The sequence below is a fragment of the Polypterus senegalus genome, chromosome 7 (genome assembly GCF_016835505.1).
Source record: "Polypterus senegalus isolate Bchr_013 chromosome 7, ASM1683550v1, whole genome shotgun sequence".
Classification (NCBI taxonomy): Eukaryota; Metazoa; Chordata; class Cladistia; order Polypteriformes; family Polypteridae; genus Polypterus; species Polypterus senegalus.
Window position 1 is genome coordinate 54,507,998 of NC_053160.1, and position 9,411 is coordinate 54,517,408.

General features: G+C 38.2%; 1 non-coding gene across 1 annotated transcript; it reads right to left on the reverse strand.

Moving 5' to 3' along the window:
• Positions 1–5,670: 5,670 nt before the first annotated feature.
• LOC120533134 lies at positions 5,671–5,776 on the reverse strand. Its single transcript, XR_005634431.1, has one exon. It is a non-coding gene; the product is annotated as a U6 spliceosomal RNA (small nuclear RNA).
• Between the last annotated feature and the right edge of the window lie 3,635 nt (positions 5,777–9,411).

Consider the following 9,411-nt stretch of genomic DNA (forward strand, 5'->3'; position numbering starts at 1 on the left):
AATTCTGCATTCTGTATGCAACATAAAGGCCAGCTCTTTAAACGAAGCTGCCTGAGCCAAAGCGCATCTTTTCTGCCCCTCAAATATGTATTGAACACAGCTAATAGAATAGTTTCCTTTTCTCTGTATTCACTTATGCAGACATCTCTTCACCATCACTGTCTTTCTCAAGTGTGTTCCTGTAAAGCCTGCTGCTCAGACTCTCATTATTTTTGAGGTACCTTTCTCATCTCCAGTTTAGTTTTATACACTTTGTCTTTGAAGGTGGCTCTCTCAGTGTGTGCCTTTACACCTCCTTGTCAGTGACGTGCGGTGAGGTTCATGGCTGGTGAGGCACTGGCTCCTTCAGAGTCAGATTTACAAATATATGAACCCAAAAGAGTAGCTTATTCACTATTCAATTGGCAGCATGCTCATTGACTACTGGTTATGTTTCATATCTCATCAGCATTCGTTACACACACATAGGTAAGGTACATATTTGGCTAAGAAAGAACGTTACATTTATAGCGGCGAGAGAGAGCCGAGAGAGCGCATTTGCTCTGCACCCTCCATTTGTTCTAAATTTACCGTTGCGATTCCTCAATTCATACTCATTCAATACAAATGAAAGTACAGAATGGTGTACAACAAAAAAACAGATTTCAATTTGACTTTGTTAGAAATATTTAGTTGTTTTTAAAAGCTTTTAATTCTGATGCTTTATTCAATGTTAATACAGACTGTTCAACAAAAGGATCACAAGAAAAACAAAAGAATATTTTATTTAAGGTCAAAATTTCGTTTTTAAATATTGGATTTTTTTCTTAGTTTGATCCCATTTTTGTAAAAATGAAAACCATTTATGGTCTTACCTTCATTTGTAGTCCATGCCACCTAATCTTCTCCACAAAAATCTCTGTCACTTTCCTTCTTATTTTCCTTTAGTTTTAAAAGACTTAATCTTCCATTTTGGCAATCAGTCGGAACAAAAAATAAAAATAAATAGACCGCTGCAGTGCTCTTGACTTTCTGATATCGATAACTTATTGGCGCCCTGAGCCTCTGCAAAGAAGAACAGCAGAAACAAGCATCTGTTGGGCTCACATGCACCCCTTTGGTGCGTCACAGTACTGTCTTCCTCACCTTGTGCCCTTTCACTACGGTTTTATGAACAATCAGCAAGACTAAATATGTCACGCATATTCATTAAAGATATTAGCCAGACTGTGGAATGTCAGGTTTATAATAAATGTGTCTACAAACATTATATTGGCGACATACAGAGAAACAGCAACAGGCATGTGCCAATTGCAGGCATCAATTCAGTGTGTGAGGGACAGCACAGTCTGAGGGGAGGTGACTCACGTTGCTGCCGCAACTCGCATTTCTCCCCTCTAGTTGATCCAGAAATGTGCCAATTCAGCGATTTTATTGGAATCATACAGAAAACAAATTTATAGCACAGACCTGTGGACAAATTTATTTTATGTTATCATTATTAGTTTTTTACTTTTCATGATGACAGGTGAGGCAGCCTCCCCTGACTGCATGTCCCTGCTCCTCATGCATCTCACACTCGCACTTCCTCTTTCGACAAGTTGCCAAAGCCAAAGTGACCAATCAGAAGGCTCTGAGGGACTGGACACACAGAACTTTACTATAATTTCATGCAATATTACTATAATAATAACTAGCCATGTGCGCCCAACTACGTTGCGCGTGTCAAAGTTGTCTATGAAGGGCTCCCTGTTTAAACGTGGCTGCCAGTCGTGAACTTGGCCCTTCGTCGCACAGCATTATGATTTTTTTATAAGGGAAACAAAATTACAAAAGAAAACCCTTGGACATTGATTCAATAGGAACGGCCTACTCGGAATCACTGTTCGAATAGTAATTATGTGGTGGTGTGGGAGCATTTCTGTTCTGTCCGTTCACAGTCCATCTCGTTTTCACGACGCTATCATCTCCTCTCACGATGTCTTCTCAACCTTCCTCCAATCTCACAGGTTGCTTTGTGGCAATCCAAAGAGTAAGGCAATATACACGGAGCAATGGTTATAAAAGGGGGACACATAGGTATCCAGGCTCTTTTAAGCATAAATAGGGATCACTTCACTGACATGTGAGCAAGCCACGGTGCAACTGTGAGACACGCAGCACTTGCCGGCTACAACATAACAATAATAATTTCCGGAATGTGCTGTTACGTTGTCATTCATTTTACTCACTGTCTTTCTTTCATTCATATGTTACCTAGGCACATACCTTTTATCTTCAGCAATCTCATTCTCTAACCAGGCCTCAGGAGCTAACCAGCGTAACACTGTCCACCACCCCTTTCGTTATTCCGGCACATTGTTGACATCTGTGAGTAACAACAACGTACTAAACTTGAAGGTGATCTACGCATGCGTGGAATTCGCGGACAAACAAAGATCAAGATCTAAATGAAGATCTCTTTAGTTAATTTAAAGCACAACAATTTGTTTAGTTTGAATGTCTGTGTTTTGAGGTGTGACTGGAGTACTACAGTCTTAAGTAGTATAAGCCTGGAGGAGATTCTTAATGCAATACTTATGTTTTAGCTGTCTCTCTACTGCCATCTAGTGCTTCTTCTTCTAATTCATTCACGGACAAACAAAGATCAAGATCTAAATGAAGATCTCTTTAGTTAATTTAAAGCACAACAATTTGTTTAGTTTGAATGTCTGTGTTTTGAGGTGTGACTGGAGTACTACAGTCTTAAGTAGTATAAGCCTGGAGGAGATTCTTAATGCAATACTTATGTTAGCTGTCTCTCTACTGCCATCTAGTGCTTCTTCTTCTAATTCATTCACGGACAAACAAAGATCAAGATCCAAATGAAGATTATATATAGAGATTACCCCGTATATTTGATGTCAAGGAACAAAAAATCGGTTTTACAAGAATGTCTTTTTAGATGGGAGTCCGCACTTAAACTGACTCAAAAATGCATATATTTTTCACAGCTTCTGTTTGGCATGCATATATATTTTATTGAATTTTGCTGTTGTGAAATTGAATGTGAATTGCTTATCCTGTATGCTTTTCAAAATCAATCAGTCAATCAACATTTATTTATATAGCACATATTCATACAAAAAAATGTAGCTCAAAGTGCTTTACAAAATGAATAGAAAAATAGAAGACACAATAAAAGATAAACATAAGTCAACATTAATTAACATAGAATAAGAGTAAGGTCCGATGGCCAGGGTGGACAGAAAAAACAAAAATAAACTCCAAAGGCTGGAGAAAAAAAATAAAATCTGTAGGGGTTCCAGACCAAGAGACCGCCCAGTCCCCTCTGGGCAATCTACCTAACATAAGTCAAACAATCCTCTTTGTATTTAAAATAACCTTGGCAGTTTCACATTGTCCAACAAACTAAAGACCTGACATTTATAACTAAACACACACACTGCAAACATCCATCTATTCATCCAACCATTTCCTAAACCAGCTTTATCCCTTGCAGGGTCAAACTTACAAGATATTTAGCACATTCTGCATGTGACTGATACCTTAACAACATTCCAGAAATTAATAACTTTTTACAATATGATCGTCAATATATACACAGCGCAATATGTGAAAATCAGGGAAGTGAAAGCCAATTTCAGTTACTGACATGTAGTTGTGAAATGCACATGCGCTATTTTGATGCTCTGGATCTTGGAGTGTGATGAAGTGGTGAAATTTGCAGTTCTGAGAAATTAAAAACTTTTAAATTAGCAATACAGTATTGAAAAAATATGTACATTTACATTTGATGTGTATGTAACCATTACAGTTCAAAATTGACTCTCATTTTTTGTATAATTATGTAAAAATGTAAAAAAAATATTCATGTATCAAAATGCTTCCCAGACCAATGTTCTGTGTGAGGCAATTGCCTAAACACCTTATCCAAAGAACCAGCACTGTGTAACATTATGAATAAATATTTTAACCTGTTCACATTATACCTTGTATGTTAAAAAGGAAGGATGGAAGTGTAGCATCTTAGCACAGACATGTTTGTTTCCTCAATCTTTTTTTCCTGCTCCCACTACTACCTTCAGCCTAGATCTGTTCTTATGATATAACTTTTTCTTCTCCACTTCCCATCCCCTATATAACTTTGCCAGTTCACTGTCCACGTCATTGAGGCCAATGGCAGCTCTGCATACCCTTTCTTCCATGGCATCTTACAGACCCTTACCCATTTAATCTGTCCAGCTTTGTAATCTCTTCCCTGAAAGCCCCTCTTTTATGAAGATCCATTTTCAAGAACAGCTGTGCCTTCTCCAAACCCCAACCTTTAAAACATTCAATCTGAATTTGTCTATCTGAAATTGCCTTTACCTTACTTCCCATGAATGCTTTGCCATGGGCCTGGCTTCAGATTTAAACTGCAACTGCCAGTTTTGGGTGTTCAGGATAATGTTCCTGGCACATTCTGACATATGTTCTTGGAAAGTCCACTGGTTTCAGCATCTTGCTCTTTCATTCAGTTTTCTCTGAAATTTCCAATTTCAATCTATGTTTAGTTAAATATGTGGCAATAAACATTAATTTGTTCAGATTACAAGAGGCCTGAAGAAAGGGCCTCAGATGTCTTTAAAGCTTGCATATTGTAAGCTCTTCAGTTATCCAATAATAGGTGTCATTTTGCCTGACATCTCATTTCATCTATTAGGGCTAACACAGTGCAACACCCTACCCCTACAAACAAACTTTAATTCAAGTAAATGGAGAGTAATACCACAGTGAGTGGTCTAGAACTAGAAAATACACCCTAGGAGAAAGACATGATTCTCCCAGTGTAAATCACTAGACAATGAACAGAAGCAATTAAAAAAGTTTAAACAGATGGTGGGTTATGTTGTGCTGCATGGAGAGCAAGCTCAAGCAAGTTATGTGGCTATAATTGGAATAATTTGTGATGTTTGGATTTCCGAGGGTTACGTCAGGAAGGGCATCCAGTGTAAAATTTTGCCAAATCCATATGCGGACAGATGATCCGCTGTGGCAACCCCTAACGGGAGCAGCCGAAAGAAGAAGAAGATTACTAGAAAGACATAAAAGAACAGAAAGTGCACTGAAGAGCTACTAGACTAGTCCCAGGATGGCAGAGCTTGTTGCATGGAGAAAGAGTGACAGAGTTGAATCACTTTGTGTTAAACAAACACGAGCAGCAAGATGACTTACTTGAGTGAAGTGGTGAAAAGTAGAGAAGAATATGTGAGGTGTTTTCCAGCTGCTACTTTAAATGAAGTACTTGAAGGGTCAAAGATGGAATCTGATTAAGATTTTGTGCAAGTGTTGGTTATTTCTTCACAGTAAACTGAAGCAGTTAACGGGCAGGTTGAAGTTGAAAGTAACACCCAAACCTTAACACAGTGATATTTTGGAAACATTCAAATGGGAATAGATGAATTATATATGTGAGTGGCCCATTCTCAACAAAGCATTTCTTTTGCTCTTACAGTATAAGAAAGCCTGCTAATTCACTTTTATTATTAATATTTACATTTTTGGCTGATACTATTTTCAAAAGAAACTGACAACATCTGAGATACTATTTGTTTTTTCCATTTGGAGCACAGGTGACTTGCTCATAGTCATGCAGTGTCAGTAGCGGCATTTGAACCTACAAGCCTTAACCACTTCACCACACTACCTACAAAAGAGGGCTGCTTCCATGATTATGCATGTCATCCTTGTGCCAGGGGCCATGCTAATACTCTCTGCATCGCTCCAGTTTTAGTGAACTTGTCAGGTTGCTCATTGTACTTTGTGAATAAAAAGACAAAAAAAGTCACGTCATTTGTTGGCTTCTTTTTGGGAAGTGTGGAAGGTTTTAGGTACATCTGTGTGAAGAAGAAGAAAATGACGCTTTTAGAAAGAAATCTAAAGTATATACTATTCCATTTTTTGTCTTTTTATTCACTCGGTACACTGAGCATTTTTTCTGCTATTTACAGAGTGTGTGATATGATCTGTAATAGTGTGGGGTCAGTAGAGAAGTAGTGTTGGTCACCCATTTTTTTCTTATAATTGTATTGATTAGGGATTGGTACAACATTTTCATGTTAGTTTAACAGAAAAAAAATTAAGATTGATAAGAAAATGTATTACACTGTTTAAATAAACACACTTAACATCTCCAAGAAGAAATGTAATAGGACAAAAAAGCACACACTGATATATATTGCATAATAAAGCGTTTCTCTCACTTTCTTTGTCTGAAATAGATTTGAAAATGAAAATGGTTGCACATGATTGCTGCAGTTTGTAGCACTCAAATGAGACAAGACCAGGAATAAATTCAACAATCATGGGTGGGTTTCATTGACTGGAACTGAAGGGGATCAAAATAAAATGCAGTTTAAATTGCCTTGACCAAATCTAATTTAGCTGAATGTTTATTTAATTTAACATATATATAAGTAGGCGGCACGGTGGCGCAGTGGGTAGCGCTGCTGCCTCGCAGTTAGTTTGCATGTTCTCCCCGCGTCTGCCTGGGTTTCCTCCGGGTGCTCCGGTTTCCTCCCACAGTCCAAAGACATGCAGGTTAGGTGCATTGGCGATCCTAAATTGTCCCTAGTGTGTACTTGGTTTTGTGGGTCTATGTGTGAGTTTGTGCCCTGCGGTGGGCTGGCACCCTGCCCTGGGTTTGTTTTCTGACTTACGCCCTGTGTTGGCTGGGATTGGCTCCAGCAGACCCCTGGGACCCTGTAGTTAGGATATAGCGGGTTGGATAATGGATGGATGGATGGATGGATGGATATATATAAGTAAAGCACAAATGAGTAAAGAGGAGCAGAAAGACAATATGCTGTAAAAAATGTACAACTATCTAAGACCAATATAAAAAATAACCTACTCTAGCACTCTTCCTCTTTATATCTCTCCCTGCTCTGAGGAGCAATAGTCTTCCTCTGCCTGTCAGTAGAAACATATTGACGGGAGACTTATGATAATTGCTTTCCATAATATAACATGTGAGCAAAGGAAAACAACAAAAAAATAAAAAGGTGAGGAAAACAGTTTAAACACTGTGAGATGGTGACAGCAGCTCTATTAATATCAAATGGCTCATCTAAAAGGAAACCACGTAAAGGGCCCTACAAAGTAGCCACATCAGCTGTGTTTGCCTCTCTAGCCCCTTTGAAGCTAGATCTGACTTTAACACTAACTTGCACAAACTAGACAACTAACGTAACAAAGATTTCAGAGTGAAGCACCGATGAACTAGGAAAAAAATATCTTTAAAACAAAATAGCACTGAATAAAAAATAAACAACAGCAAAAGTCATGAAGATTGAGTCAAGCTATTCAGAAAAAGGAGCAGACAAACGGACAGCCTACTTTCTGCACTTCCACTGGAGCTACTGTAAAAGCTGTTAATATGATTTCAAATGCCAACACATTTGCAGAAAATGATCAGACAGATGCGCATTAATATGATGTAGGTGCACAAAAGCAAACACAATTGATAGCCATGTCATGGCACAGTAAAAAATACAGAAAGTATCAGAACGGTGTCAACAAAAATATAATGGAACAATCCTAACCACAACAACTGCCACATCGTCTAGTGACTTATAGTGTATTTACATCTCTGCAACCTGCAACAGTAAAAAAGTACAGAAATCGCAGGCAGCTTCCTCCTAATAAAATGTAATGACTGCCCTCCAGCCTCTCCTTGCAGAAATCATGCTAAAAAGACAGCTTCTTCCCATTCTTCTGTCCCAGGATAATGGACTTATAGGAATTTGGGGCTTTTTCCAGGCCTTCATGGCCACCCTCTGTTTTTTATGAACAATTCTACCTTCATGTATCTGGAGATAATCTAACCAGTTCCTCTCCAAATGCAATGGTCATTCTTTTGCTTAGGTTCTCTCATAAAATGACTTTGGGGGTGTACCTTTATTGGCCTTGTTATCATCTGGTGTTGCCCCACTTCCAACACTGGCATCTCAATTTGTACTCCCACTACCAGTGCAGATTTCCACCACTCACCTTGAGTCTTACTGGGCCCTGTCATTGTCTTGTCCCCCTCTTTTATCCCTGTCAACCACCTGCCAACTAAGCAACCCATTCACATTTATAACTATTAGCAATCTACAATAAACATATCACATTTCAAAAATTCTCAGAATAAGGTAAACCTGGAATATGAAACTGCATGTTAGTGTACTTTAAAATCAAAAAGCTATCAACAACTATGTAGCAAGAATTTTCTTTGACTTAAAGCTGTAGGGAAAATATGCATGGCATAAGTAAGTGGAAGGAGTATTAGAGTTAATGAAACTTGTATTTCAAAAGAGTCCTGTATTTGAACTTTTCTCATCTTTTCAAACACCTCAGGCATCATGTGATTTGTTCTTTAAATGTAATCTGTCATACTATTTTTACACATCTTTTACCAAGAAATATGAGACTTTAAATTGTATTAATGGTTTTCTTAGAATCCTCTACTTACGAAAGCCTTTAATTCATCTAACGTTGATTATGACAGTATGAATGATATATTGCTATGAGGTGTATAGTACACTATCTTACATCTGATCTTATTTAAATTAAAAAGAAGATACACTTTATGTGAAAAGTAACAGATGAATCTGCTTTAGCTGAATTGAGACTGGAGGGAAGTAGAGGCATGCAACATGAATATGAAGGGAAACTTGGATGACCAATAAAAAGCCACAAGAGAACAAATGCATTTTATTTATTTACTTTGTATGCCAATGTTGTGAAGCATGTGTGCCTGGGAACCATCTTCCGGGCTCTATGCCAAGAGGAGAGGGGGCACTGACTCGAATGAATGTTTTCTTTTTTCTCCAGCAATAAGCCGCTGAAGAAGGATGCCTTGCTACACTCTGAAGTCCAAAGAAGGCTCTGTCCCCTTCTGGTCCCACCACTGTAAGAATGAGACGTTCCTACAAGGTGCCATCTCATACTGACATAACACTTGTATAAGAAAGAGCTTCTAGTTTAATTACTCTGATTGTTAAGGCAGACCAAGCCTCCTTTTTTGTTATTGGTTAATGGGCCATTGTGTCATCTTTTTTGTTGCTTACTAGTAGAAGGGATAAGCTGGTACCACGACCATTTTTGGAGTACTTTGGTTTCTCTTCAGTCATGTTGCAATATTAAACTTTAAACTATTCAATGGTAGTAGTATTATAATACTGTAGATGTATGACTGATACAGTATGCAGAAAATCAGTGACTCAATAATCTTAAGCACACTAGCCCAGTATAGGAAGGTAAGAAATAAGATACTTATCCTTCTGCGTCAGCACAAACTTTTTGAAGCCTAAGAGAATATACTTGACTCTGCTTTGGTGTGAGAGTCACTGCTGAATAGAAGATCATTCCTTTACTCCATTATTGTCCCTAGCTGAAAATGACCTC